At 37.5% G+C, this 14,883-nt stretch overlaps 1 protein-coding gene across 3 annotated transcripts in view; it reads left to right on the top strand.

Annotated features, from left to right (window-relative positions):
* PRKG1 (protein kinase cGMP-dependent 1) overlaps positions 1-14,883 on the top strand; it is a 953,315-nt gene that overhangs the window by 644,935 nt on the left and 293,497 nt on the right. The window lies entirely within an intron of this gene.

Here is a 14,883-nt window from a genome sequence, read left to right as displayed (position 1 = left end):
TGTGGAAGTGCAAGACTTTGCCTGGCTTCATGATATTTTTTGAGACTATTTTCATAATATGTGGTTAAGTCAGAACTTCAGAGTTTCATTCAACATTCTCTCATAGAGTAATGCAGCTCAGAGAAACAAATGAGAATGTACTTGAACAAAAAGGAATTGGGTACATCTCTAATATGTATCAGTTAATATATTGACAGTACTCCTTCTAAAGCAACCCACCCTGTTAAGACTAAATGATCTCTTGTGTGACTTTCCACACGAAAGTTCAGATGACTAAGATGGAAAAGTTCTAAGAAGGAGCTTATTAGCCTTTAATCTTGAGTTTAATTTACCAAATTAAATTCATTTTATGTTGCAGTTTTGAAATATCAAAAGCTTTCCCTTTCTCGATATTATATATTGTCGTAATAACTCAGTGTAGCATGGGAATTGGAATAAAAAACAGCTTTTCGTTTCTTAGGAATACACTGAGATTCGCTGAAATGCATTTCTTTGTCTCACAGATTATTTTAAAGAAAATGTTATTTTGTTATTAAAAAGAATATTGACAACTCTGACTTTCTTTTCAAAAAGTAGTTGGTTTGTATCATTTTTCTTTGGGAAACAGAACCATCATTACATGAGCTAAAGGGAGGTGTACCACAAATAAACATTTCATTTGAGAGCTAGAATATTAAAGTGGCTATTTTATATTTCTATTTTTGGTGAAGTAATGGTTTAAATGGAATTAAAGAAATCAAGCTCACATTTTCAGTGATACACCTTAAGTGATATCTATTAAATTATCTTAAGATGCAATTTTAATATTCCTTACTTAGGTATTTCTTGAGGTTAACTTATTTTGTTTCTGATCCATTGTTTGTATATTTTTCATTTTCACATAAAGTTTATTCTTTGTATTCCTTCTAAAGAGGCAATAAATTTCTAATTTGATGTCAAGTAAATAACACACTGAAATATTACTCTTATCAATAGGGTGTTGGGATTTTTCCTCAATTGGATTGGATGAAACATGTAGAAGAGGAAATGTAAATTTCTGTTTGGAGTTTAGTATCGTGTGCAAGGATATTCAGTTATTCAGGTGCTGTGTGTGTTGATATATGCTGATATGCATGTGTGTTTATGTATATGTGTGTGTATATATGTTGATTGATATGTATAGCGATAGATGTGTGTGTGAGTATCTGTGGAGAGAGATGAATATTCATTTTTAAGCCTTCAAGTGCAAGTGTTGATTTCTTCTGATGCAGCCCTAACAGAGAAAGATCCCAATTGGTAATCAATGAAATGCTCAGGCCAGAGCCCATTATTTGTCTCACATATCTAAGCGCTGGAAATTTACAGTTAGCTTCAGCTTCCATAGGTTTGTTTTCACAAGTAAATAGAAGGAATGTCAATGCTGCCTTGTATAACTCCAATAAAAATGCTTTTTTAGAGGCACTATTTCAGGAAATGGAGATTGGAGATGTATCTCTTTTTTAAATTGACCCTAGATATTGTTTTCTTTTTATATTATTCTCAGAGCTGCCTAAATTTGTGTTGTTATTCTGACAATTCAAACCTTAAACAATAAAAGTTGGTTCCCCAGAGCATTTGACCATTTCTTGTTGGTCAATTTACAACAGATAAAGTGTACCTGGTTGAATTAAAAAGAGATAGGCACTGACTTTGATGTCACTTTCCATCTGGCTACTGTGGAAACATCAAGTCCACATCATGTGTGAACGTATACAGGGCTGGGAGTCCAGAGAGGTGATGCAATGACTGTCATTGCCCTGAGTCAGCTTTAATCTTCCCTAAATTATGACTCTGAGCAATGGTGTAACCCTTCAGTGGCTCATAGGTCCTGTTGAATTATGTATAGCCTCATTAGCGGGGTAGTCAGGCCCCCCAGGCCAGTGCCAGCCTGCTCTTTCAGCCTCCTTTCTTCTTTCCTCAGGCGAACCAAAGGATTGCAGGTGCCCAGCCAGTCCCTGTGCTCTTACATAGCACCCTGACTCTATTGCCTTCCCCCGCCCACAATGTCAGTGTTCAAATCTCTCTTCATTTTAGGGCCAAATAAAAGCTGTCTCTTCCACAGGCAGTGAGTGACCTCACTCCACCAAGAAATAACCCCACCTCCTCTGCAGCCTCATCTCTACCATGGGTCTTATTGTCTTTCTTTTATTATCATCTGACTACTAAACTTACATCTACTTCTAGACAATAAACCTTTCATGACTAGAGCTATTTCCTAAGGATCTTGGTGTTCTCTGGTGCAGAACTGGCTGCTTTACAGGTAGGCAGTTCTCAGGACAGTAAGTGCAGCGCCCAATACAAAATGAAAACTCGGGGCTCCTTTTTCAAAAGTTGTTAAAAATGACAAGGTCTTGGCAGCATAGGATTAAAGCGAGCATAGAGGTCTTCTAAGCTTTGGCTCTGCCACTGCACAAGTTTACACTCATAAAGCTGAGAGAGTAAATTATATTAATTCTCCTCACATTCCCAGGTTAACTTTGCTTGCTATCATTTATTTTGCAAGGCTTTTAAGAGTTGGCATAATATCTCCAAAAGAAATGATAGATATTGTCAAAAACTAAAGTGACCAAAATGAATTAAATTTTCTCCCATAACTTCAGAATTGTATTTACTTCCCTATTTGTTGTTGATTTTTTAAAAAGATTTTGCTTATCACTCTTTTACCCTCACATGAAATTTTAAAAATTTTATATAGTCAAGTCAGTCAACTTTTTTCCTTTATGGTTTCATGTTTAGAAAAGCTAACTTTTCTGACCATTATAAAAATATAGACTTAATACTTCAAAGTTCTCTGTAGCATGTGAATGAGTGTGTGTCTTTTTCTCTTATGTGCTTGCTAGATACAGCTTTTGTTTGAATTTTTTTTACCATAGGTGTCATATATTTGTATTTTGTTAAAGAGTTGAACCAATTGTGTTACACTATCAGAAAAATAAAAGTTCTAGCAAGCGGTATTAGAAATCATCAGAATTCTGTGCAGCGGGGGCCTCTGCTGTGCACGGGAATGCCTTCCTGATGGAGGAATTTCAGGGTCAGGCTAAAGGAGGAGTGATCCTATATTACTGCTCATCTCCCCATCCCTCTCTTTCTTTGTATTTTTCTAAATAAGCAGTAAGTTTGGAGGGTAAGGAAAGGGGACACACTAGGCATATTAATACATGGTCAAAATGCAAGGATTTTTCTTGATTGCCAAAGTAGGGTTTTATTTTCATTTCAATGTATTTGCCCATTTTCTAACTACCAGTCATGTGGTCTGGTCCCGTCTTTGCTATTAAATGCCACATCAAACTGTGATCCTGGTTCTTCGATCCTATTTATTCCTTTGTCTTTTGTGCCTATAGCTCACATTCCCTGATGTAAGCAAGTTGTTCCTATGTGAACACAGCAAAAAAATATTCCAGGGCCTTGCTATTAAGTAAGGCCGTGATTGCTACAGGTCCAGTAGTGATTTTCCCAGTTGCCAGCACTTTCCATCTTTTTTGGCTACTGAAAAATCCTTTTTGTTTTTAAATGGATTCTGAAAACTGAGCCAAGTAACTGCCAGAGGTAATTTGCGTTGCTTTTTTCTGAGCATATTCTCTGAGCTGCCGTTGGCACTGGCATCTCTACCCAGAAGAGAATTAGAATGCAGCTGTGTGACCACCGAGATGTGCTTATAAGAACTGCGTTTTCTGCTGGCCCCAGACTAGGATGATGATAATGATGATGACAATGGCAATAATGATGATGAACCTCTGTTTATATTGCTCGCCTCACTGACAAATTGGAGACACAGAAAGGACTCTTTGGAGTTTAATCTTCTCAAGTGATCCTGTTGACCCTCAGTAAACCTTTCCTTTATCCACTATAAGGAGTCATGGAAAGGTTTTAGGTCACCTTCCTGCATAAAACCTTTCCGTGGCTTCTTATTACTCCCAAGAATAAAGCCTAGGTCTGCAGCATTGTCTTCAAAACCCTCCCTCCCCGGCTGCTGTTGGTCTCTTCGCCTTCCTCAGTCTGCCATGCTCCAGCCACGGGGTGATCTTCCCTTTCCTTGTGTACTCCGTGCCCCCTCCCAGTGGAGATCACCCCAGAGGATTTCTCTCCCTTTGAATAGATGTATTTCCCAGGGTGATCTATGGTGTGGCACACCAAGTATGCCTGCTGCAGCAAAAAATTTAAAAAAATAAAAAAATTGAACCCTGGCTGGATAGCTCAGACGGTTAGAGTGTCATCTCCATAGGCCAAAGTTGCAGGTTCAGTCTCCAGGCAGGCCACATGCAAGAATCAACCAATGAACCAATGAATGCATAAATTCTCTCTCTCTCTCAAATCAATAAATAAAAATTAAAAGAAAAATAAAAAGAATTGAATGTCTCTCAAAACACTTTTAAATTTTTGATTTCCCTTCCTGAGTTGAAAGAGGCATTGATAATCATAGCCACCAAGTTTCTCACTGTATTTTCCATAAATAGAATTTTAAAGTTTGGAGATTCTCAAGGTCTTTGTTTGGCTTGCTGCTGACTCTTGAACCACTGAAGACTTTGGATGTATTTTTCAATTTTAAAACTACTCAGACACGTGGCTTAACCTTCTTTAGGCAGGACGGTGGATGTCTTCCAGGAATCCCTGATCACTGGATGCTAATTTATAGGGAAGGTCCCCAAAGCTAATGGCCCCCTGTAAGGGCCTCAGCAGCATCCACATGCAAGAAGTCAAGATGAGGAGCGGGCCTTTGGTAAATCCTAGAGTTACTGTGGCGATTCCTGCTGCCACAGTTCAATGCTGGAAGGTTGAAAGCCCTCTACATTTTGGTGCTGTGTAGAGTTTCCTTATTTTTTATTTTATCTCTTGAGAGTAAGCTTCAAATTTAGTTTATTCTTCCCCTTTTTCTCTAAAACAATAATGCTTGTATATGCAGCTAAGATATAATTAAGTAAACATGCTACTTATTTGTGCATATTGGAAAAATAAGTGATATTCCTAAAAAAAGGATGACTTGGTTATTAAAACTTCATGATGTAATTTTGATATCAGAATGGCCTTTGCTATGAGGATAATTTCATTTTGGGTTGACTCTATGACTTCTGCGTATAGTCTAGTCTATACTTAGAACAAACTTTCCTGAAACTTCTCTCTAATTGCTGTACATTTATTTTATCTAGAGTCAAGTTCATGGTGCATATTCTAATGGAAGCCCCTCACTGTAGTGAACTTCATGTGAGAATGGGTTAATAATAATTTCTCTTTTGCTTTCTACAAAGATAACTTATATTATTTAATATTACATAGACTTCCCCCGCCCCCATACTCTGTATGTTTTCAGTTTCAATCATGGGATAATGAAATTTCCTAACCCCTTACAAGTGTTTCCTTCTCTGCTTCAATTTGAAAACTTAAGAATTTTATTTTCTTATAACTTAATCCAGCAAGTCACCTTGTTCCAGAGATTTATATTTTATTTTACATCACATTTATATAAGTATAGTCAGGTAGAGATTTAGAGTTGAATGAGTAGAATACAAAGTTGTAAGAGGTATGAGAAATCACTCATTTCACTAGTGAGAAAATTGACGCCTCGATTGGTCATGGGAGTTGCCCAAAGTCACACAGAAAATGGGCAATATAATGATTCAGCTTTCTACTCCCAGAGAGGTAAAACTGAAATTCAGCTATCCTAGATAGAATGTCAACTGTCTTCTGTTCAAAACCTCCATGGTGAAAATCTCCACAATCTTGACTAACACACGTTCAGTGTTTCACACTTCCTCTAAGAAATACTTGAATGCTCCTGAAAAAGTTGTGTCCTCCATAGAAAAAACGAACTGCACATAGCGGCCCTTGTGATGTCAAGTTTAAATAACAGATGTGAGGTGGGGCCTGAAAATTTTTAACAAGTTCTCAACTGGGGACCACTCTTGGAGATTTGCTGATTTAGGAAACAAGATAAGGTAGAGACCATATTTTAAATATTGCAAGTGTTTGTATGACTTACTGGTGCGAAGAGTGTCTGGGTTTCAATTTTGACCTCGCCATTTATAGGTATGTAACCTTAGGCAAGTTTTTTTAAACTTAAGCTGAATTTCTATAACCAAAAACATAATCCCACCATGAGGGATTATAATTAGGAATAAAATTAAAAAATTAAAAAAAGATAATACTAACGAACATTTATTGAGTGTGTGCCAAGCAGTGTTTAAAATATTTTAGATGATGTATTAACTTATTCAGTTAAAGTTCCTCAGCTAGTTAGGGGTAGAGTCAATGGCTCCAGAACAGATACTCTTAGACTCCACCCTATACGGGCTCAATAACTGCTGGATACTCAAATAGTCCCTATACATTGCTGCCCTCTTCAACCAACTTGGCATTTACTTTGCATGGAAATTTGGGCAGTTGGTTGACTTTGTCCTTGGTATATCAGGGTTTCTCATTCACTGCATTTTTCTCTCTATTAGAGCCTTTTCCCCAAACCTCAGTAATCTGTTCCTTCCTCTCATCCTCTTATTCCTCAGGATATGTTCTCAAAAATAAATACTTAGTAGTAACAGAAGAACTCTCACTTTAAATGGTGATGAATGAACATGGAAAATGTCTTAGAATTGCATAGCTCAGCGGAGGGGCCTTCAGTTGTTTGGAAAGTAACACTGCCTGTGTGTATACAGGCACTATTATTTTTATATGGATTTTTAATGACCAGGAGCTCAGGATCAGTGTCTTTTGACATCAGACGTTCAGGCGTCTGTGTTTGTGCCCCCCGGCTCATTTCTACCCTCCTGTTTGGAGCTCCTCAAGCACAGCTAGTAGTCTTCAAGCAGGATCTGTTCTTGTTCAGACTGTGTTCTGTGACCTTCCTTTAAGGAATTGGACTATTTGGACATTTACTGATGGAGTTAGTACCTTGGGAACACTCTAGCCTGAAGAAATCAAGATGCTCCTTTTGGGACACACATTATATAAGAGATAGCAATATAGTCTAATCGAAGTGCTGAGATCACATTTATGGAAAATCAAAATCGTGACCTTGCTTTTCATAGATTTTTTGCTCCTATAATTTACAGGGAGAGATAAAAAAAACAAGGGCTACATGAAAATAGTTTTAGGGATTCTAGACCCTTTTTTTTTCTTTTTTTTTTAATTTTCAAAGAATAGGTGACAGACCTATTAAGCTCTTAAGCTTTGAGCTTTACTAGAGCTTTGCTAGACGACTGTGAAACCTCAATTAGAACTAAGCCTGACCAAGCTGACATAGTCTCAGCTTGAAGGGAAATAATGTGAAGAATAAATAAAGAGGCACTTTCTCACCCCATATTCAGGTCTGCGTGCTCATAGACCATTTCAGTAGCAGATCCATTCTCATTAAAGATGACATGAAGAGCAGATAAATAAAAAGTGGCCATTAATTTCATGTTGTCATCTAGCATTTGCACAAATGTCTTCATATTGATCCCTTTTTGATGAACAACAATGTAATCTCTGATATTTGCATAATTATATATTGATTTCTTAAGAATTATTTATCTACACATTTCTGATATAGACATACCTCTACATGTGTAAATTCTTTCTAATCCTTGCAAATAATAAGATACCCAGTTTATGGTATTTGTAGCAAAATCTCTCATTTATGAATCTGACAGGTAAGTTATGAATCTGACAGTTACGTTATGAAGCTGATAGATAAGTCCTGTTTGGTCCCAGGGAAGACAAGTTCCCAGCTAAGGGACTTGAATACATCTGTCCATTATGGTGCCTTTCTCTGAGTCTGGGCTTGGTGGGGTGAGCCCCTGTGGGGATCATAGGCTAACTTTTCCTCATCATGATCCTGAGGATACTTTCTCAACACTCTGGGGTTTTAAAAGCTAAAGCAATGTGATGAAGCATTTTAATATCCCTCTATTTTGTTACTGTAGCTTTGAACCTTATAACAGTTCTGTAGTGAGGCTTATTTTATTTCTATACCCTTCATGGAGAGTCTACTTATAATCCTATCTTTGTAAAATGTAAGCAAAGGATTAGTGCATCTGGGAGGGAGCTTTTTCTATAAGGAACTTGCTCTGTAATGAACAAGTTCAGGAGGAATTCACGAGCTATTGGAGAAAGTAAGCGAGGCTTCCAGATCCTGGCAACCTGGATTTCTCTGCTTGTTACAGAAACCTGCTTCCCCACAGGTGGAGAGAAGTCTGAGAATCTGGAGTGGGGGTGAGGAAATGTCACTGAGGGACAAAGGGAACGTCAGGGTGATTTAGACAAAGTGTGTGTCTTAGCTTGTACAGTGATCTGTCCTCGGAAGAGGAGAGTCTATCAGTTTGCTCATTTAGAGAAAGCACGAAGCAGGTGCAGTGTACACCACCGGTCCTGTTTTTAGGGTGTGTGTTTTTTGTGGGTTTTTTTTGGCTTGTTGGAATAACGTTACTCATAATTTATTTACCAATATGATTTACCAAGGTGAACTTGTAAGCATACGAGCTGGCAGTTTAGCAGCATGGGCATCTCCCAACCAGGCAGTCCTTTTTCTGCGCTGTCTAGGATCCAGGGAAAGCGCACGCTGGGAAGGGAAGCTCTTAGACGGAGCACCTGACATGATGTTTGGTGACAGAAACATGGGCTGAGTGCTGAACACTCCCCACAGTGAGTGTTTTCATAGCAGAGATCAGCGAGGAAACAAGAATAAAATGGCTTGCACCTGCTACTTCACACACATCTCACTTAATTTTGACAAGACCCTTAGAGGTAGTTGGTGTTTTCTCCATTTCAGTGAGGAGATAACTGCAGTTATGAAAATGAGCAGCTTCGTCAGCATCACAGCCAGATGCAAAACCAGACCCAATCTCAAAGTTTTTGTACTCTTAATTACTCGGGGTAATGTCAGAAGATCAATAGATCAGCATTTTATCATTTCTTTTTTTAATAGAATAAAAATGTCAATTGGTGAACATGTGAAAAATTCATTATAAGTATAAATAATGATCCAAAATGGACTTGGTAGTTCATTTTTTGATACATTTCAACCATTACAAAAAGTTATTCATGTTAATTTATATGTGTGTGTGTATATAATCCATCTACATATGAAAGGAATCTTGAGGTTTTAGAAGTCTTTTAAAAACAGGATATTTTTCTTTAAAATCTCTGATAATCATGTCATTTTAAAATGTGCCCAGCCAGTGTGGCTCAGTGGTTGAGTACCGACCTATGATCCAGGAATCGTGATTCGATTCCCGGTCAGGGCACATGCCTGGGTTTCAGGCTCCATGCCCGGTAGGGGGCGTGCAGGAGGCAGCCGATCAATGACTGTTTCCATCTCTCTCTCCCTCTCCCTTCCTCTCTCTGAAATCAATAAAGATATATTTTAAAAAATGTACTTTGCATGTATATGATAAGTAATAGAATATTCATGCTAAAAACTAGAAGGCTTCCAATTAAGCAGTACAACTTCAATTACCCTATAAATACATATAGAGAGTTTAAAGTTATTCATGCTTTTCAAGGAATTAAATGAATTCTGTTCTCCCAGTTGACTGGATGGGGCCCAGTGGGTAAACACTGCATTCCATGTTTGGAAAAAACTCAAGTGTTCTGGCTTCTGTGCAAACAGAGATAAATCAAAGTTGCCTTAGAGAATGGACTTGTTTGCTTTATTATTTTTGGAAAGGAATTAAATCTACAAGTAAATCTAGCACAAAGGTGATAAAAGAAGCATTAAAATTCAAGGACTTTGATTCTAGAGAATTCTGAATTCTTAAAAATTTCAACTCTTGTTTATATGTTCCCTGAACTCTGTATTCTTAGAAGTAGTGCTGTTGGTGGAAATTATGCCCTGCTGCCATTTCTTTAAACTGGTGGTTCTCAAAGTATGATGTAGGTATTCCTGGGCATCCCTGACTCTCTAGGAGGATCTAGGAGGTCAAAACTATTTTCATAATAATACTAAGCTATTATTTTCTTTTTCCACTCATATTCTCTCTCAAGGGTACAGTGGAGTTTTCTAGAGACTAAAACAGCCAATGGAATATATGCTTGTATATTTTTGTGTTTTAAAATTGTTTTCAGTTTTAATATCTAATATGGTAAATATACATAGACATAACCTATAAAAACAAAAGTTCTTTGGGTTCCTCAAAAATTTTTAAGAGTGTAAAGGGACCCTAAAACCAAAAACTTCAAGAAGCACTCTTAAATTAAAACGAAATAAAATAAGGGCAAAAAGCTGTAAGTTAGACTTTATTAGAGATATCCTTTCTAGGACAAGCGTATAAGTGTAAAGTATGTTCTTTTAAGAAGAAAGGCTAGTACCAAAGCCTCATTAAAATATTTAGAGAGAGAGCAAGGGAGAGGGAGAGAGAGAAATATCGACATGAGATGGAAACATCGTGAGATCCAAACATTGATCGGCTGCCTCCTGCGTGCCCCCCACTGGGGATCAAGCCCTCAACCTGGCCATGTGCCCTGACTGGGAATCGAACCGGCAACCTCTTGGTGCATGGGATGACACTCAACCAACTGAGCCACCCAGGCCAGGGCTATATATATATTTACCCTTCATAAAGTTAATGGAGGCTGATTGTCATGAGAAAGGAAAAAATATATATATTTTTAAGTTTCCTGTGGCTTTGCATTGTGTTTAAGATAAAAGTGAGCTTTACTTATGTTTTTCACTGAATTTGGGGTTATTTTTTAATTTGAAACTTTTGAACACATAGTTTTCTGGTAGATAGATACATGCTTATAGAAAAAAACACAATGGGAATTTATTAGACAATAAGTTCTATTATTTCCTTCAGTATGACATGCAGTCTAAAACTAACAGTGGAATCACTTTCAAATACCAAGAGATAACCTTGAACTAGCAGCTAATTTCAAACAGGGAGCTAGTTTTAACATAAGCTATGGAACTTCCAGATTTTCTCAGTGGAAGGTCATTTCTACTGTCTTCATGTCCAATATATAAAATTTGAGTGTCCCTTTCAACTCAACAGTATCAATTCTTGACACTTCTGACACCTGTCAGAGAATTCATCTACTAATTTATCTAGAAATTGTTGAAAATTTTCTGAAACATTTTGATGTTTGAGAGAGACAGATTAGTGCTCAGTGTTTGTTCTCCATTCCTTCGGTCTTCCAAACTCTGTCTTGGAATGTGTAATATGTCTTGATTATCTTAGCATTCCATAAAAATGTTGAAAAGCTGTTCAATATCCCATCTCTAATTTTTATAAGAACTGTATCAGATAAATTGTTGGTTATATTTTTCAGAATTTTTATATCCATGTGATAAGTTCCTTCTAAGATTCCATGCTGGGAAAGCATTTGTCATGTCTCATGATAAATACTTTAGTTATTCAGATATGGAGAACTACATTTCTATTATCGCCTTGGTGAGAGAAATTTAATTCTAAACTTAATGATCAGTTGCATAGCTTTGGCGGGGGGTCCTGTAAGTCACTCGATTTTTAATTTTTCTTTGTCTTATTTTGTCTTGATATTATAAATTGTTCCCTGTCTTTTGTGAATACAGGCATAGCATAAGTCAAATACATATGTAACTGTTCTAACATGATTGTGTTCATGCTTGAAATTATTTGAGTAACAATTACAATTTAGACAGATGACTTTTTCCAAGTCCTTGAGACTTTAATTTGTAGAATCAACATAAATTTTTCTTCATAGTCATGGTTTTCAGTCTTTTCTTCCCACCCACTTCAAACCACAAAAGATTGTTGACTTACTATGATTTTTAACAATAGGTCAGCACAGCCATGATCTCAGTTATGAATGTTGTAACTAGTTAAAACTAGTTGTGAGTGGGGCACATATCCATGTTTTCTGTATGGAGATTTATTAGGTACATTAAATAAAGGCCCACTAAGTGGTTTTAGATTTTGAAAATCAGGGAGTCACTGCATGATTTTTGTCATATCCAGGTTCTGCCAACCTCTTTTCTTTCTGTCGTTTGACCTTGGAGGAGAATTGAGGCGAGACCCAAAGTACCATACTATCAGGATGAAACAAATATAAGAATGAAACAAGTGCTTTGAGAAGAAAGCAAACAAGTGCAGTAGATGTTCTAACTGGTCAGACAAATCAACATAGCATTTGACATTGAATTGTCACAGGAACCGAGATGAGAGCATTCTAGGCAAAGGGACAGCCTAAGCAAAAGAACAGAGGTGGGGAAACTCAGCCAGTCAGATGGTTTGCTTTGCCTCTCTCCCCTGTCTGCAGTGCCTGCCCTGATATCATGTCCCTTCACTCCCAGCCTGCCAGATTCCTGCTCTAACGATTCCCCCTGGAAATGCCACACTGAGTAATCTGATCTTAATTCAGTAGGTGATGGGAAGATATTAAGAGTTCTCGAGAAGGAGTCAGGATTTTAGCTGTGCATTTAAAAAAGTAATCCAGCAGGAGTATGTAGGAAGGATTGGCCTGTGGAAAAAACAGGAGACAAAGCCCGGTCAGTCATTAAGGCTCAAAACTGCCCCATCCCCCAGTCTCAAGATTGAAGGCCCTGTCTGACTTTTTCCAGTAATTTCTCAGCAATTGAATGAAGGTGAGAAATAAGAGATAAAAGAAGCAGATGGGTCCCAAAAATACAGGTAGTAAGTTGATTATTCAGGGGCACAGGTCTAGAGCAGTGTGGTCAGGAGTTGTTAATGAGGAGAAGCTGTGTTTTTAGGAGCCATCGTGAATTCTCTATTTTATCTCTTTCTTGGATGAGGTTATCAGGCTAGTAGATGGAAAAATGCCATAGACGCCATGGATTATATTGTGGTGGTGCGTTTAATAATGTCTGTGACACTGTAGATACAAAAAGACAATTGAAGCCAAATATGAAGATAGTCCCATAGCACACTCCTCTAAAATGAAATTTTTAATAACAATATGCCAATATAATTTTCCTGGACTTTACCCCCATATAAATTATTAAGATTCTGTTTGATTAAATTTATATCTAAAGAAAAAAATCAATTAACTGCTCCCTTTGGGAATCGGGAATCTTTCAATTAAACGTAGCTACTCCTCCAGGCGTTTGTGGAAGTACTGACAGCAAAAACTCCCAATTTTAGCACAGTTTTGTGAAGTACTGGAGCCTTCAAAAATGGCCAAAATGGAGACCCAGTAAGGCTTCATACCAGCTGGATGAACTCCTAGGCCTTTCTCATTTTGGAAAAGGGGCTTGCCACATACGATAAATGATCCTGCCCATGGGTGGCTTCTGTGTCCCTGGGAAAGGGGTTCCTTGCAGAAAGGTGGAGCCAAGAGAGCCAGGGCCCTTGCTTCCCAGGGCGAGAAGAAGGGGGGGGGGGGAAGAAAAGCGCCTCTCTTTATAGTCTCGGCTTATTAATCATCAAAAAGAGAGAAATTGGATTATTGGAGAAGTCACTTTCATCTTATTACAATGTAGCAAAACGGACAGGATGAGAGAGAATTCCACCCTTCCTGCTGCCTGCAAGAAAAGATTAATTGAGCAAACTTGCAGTTACCAAGTTTAGCTCAGTGTCCCCTGAGGAGGAAATAAACCACAGCAGTGGTGCCGAGACAGACTCTGTATTGTACAGTCCATTAACACTAAGGGCAATAATTAGTTTTTTCAGTGATGACTGATGAATTATTTTAGCTTGTTTATAAGCATTAAGGCTACATCAACAAAGCAGACTTTTCTAAAATATTCAGGGCAAAGGAAAAACAAAATCCTGTGGGTTTTTTGCCCCCATTTATTTTCACCATTGAGATATTTGCCCCAATTATTCAATTTCTTTGATCCTATACAATCGTTTCCATACACCCTCACCAAATGACAGGGTTGTCATACAAATTTTAAAAAAATGCAAGTTATGAAAAAGACTTTCAAGATTTAATATCATTTTTTTGCAGTATTTTAAGCTAACTTTCATTCATAAAGAAAATTAAACCAAATACAACATCTAACTTTCCTGAATATCAACCACAGCTAACTATCAGTAATAACGAGCGTAAGGAAGGACTTCAGGATACTGGAATTGTTTTATGGAACATGTGATTGATTATTTGAGGATCCTTCAGTGAAGAATAGGTATGGTTTTTACTCTTAATTGTTGGAGGTAGTGATTCACTAACTTCCAACTCAGGCCTACTAACTCATGGGTGTGAATGCATTTCACCATTGAACTACAGTGACTACCATTTCTAGAAGACTGAAATTGAAGACCAAAATCCATTTTAACATATAAAGGGAGATGGTGATACCTGTGCATAAATAGTTAATTGTGTTCAAAGATAAAACTGGTCACATTATGTTTCACTGCCTTATCACTTGCTTTCTAACTGAAAAAAAAAGTACCATCCTTTGGAAAAAGAAGTTGATTCTTTCTCAGAAAAATTCTACTTTTTTTTTAAATATTGAATTTTCCATTTTAATTGTAATTTCTGGAAGACTTCAGAAAGTTTAGAATCAAACTATGATATCTAATCAGACAATAGGACACCTGCAGAATCACAGGTTTTCTCTGGGTACCTGAGAAACTTTTAAAATATATATATATATTGATTTTTAGAGAGGGAGGGAGGGAGAGAGAGAGATAGAAACATTGATGTGAGAGCAAGACGTTGATCTGCTGCCTCCTGCAAGCCCCCCACTGGGGACTGAACCTGCAACCAGGGCATGTGCCCTGAGTGGGAATCAAAACAATAACCTTTCCATGCACAGGACAGTGCCTGGCCAACTGAGCCACACCAGCCAAGGCTCTTATATCACTTTTTGTTCATGATAATAAGAGCTTGTAAAATAATGTTAATGTCGGACCTTGAGTCTGTAGTTAACTGCTTTTCATCACATAGAGACTATATATCTGAATTATTGGAGAAGTTAGTGATGACTTCTCATTTTACTCTTATGCTAAACAAGTT

This window comes from Miniopterus schreibersii (genome assembly GCF_964146895.1).
Source record: "Miniopterus schreibersii genome assembly, chromosome: 14".
Lineage (NCBI taxonomy): Eukaryota > Metazoa > Chordata > Mammalia > Chiroptera > Miniopteridae > Miniopterus > Miniopterus schreibersii.
This window is presented reverse-complemented; position numbering and strand designations above follow the sequence as displayed.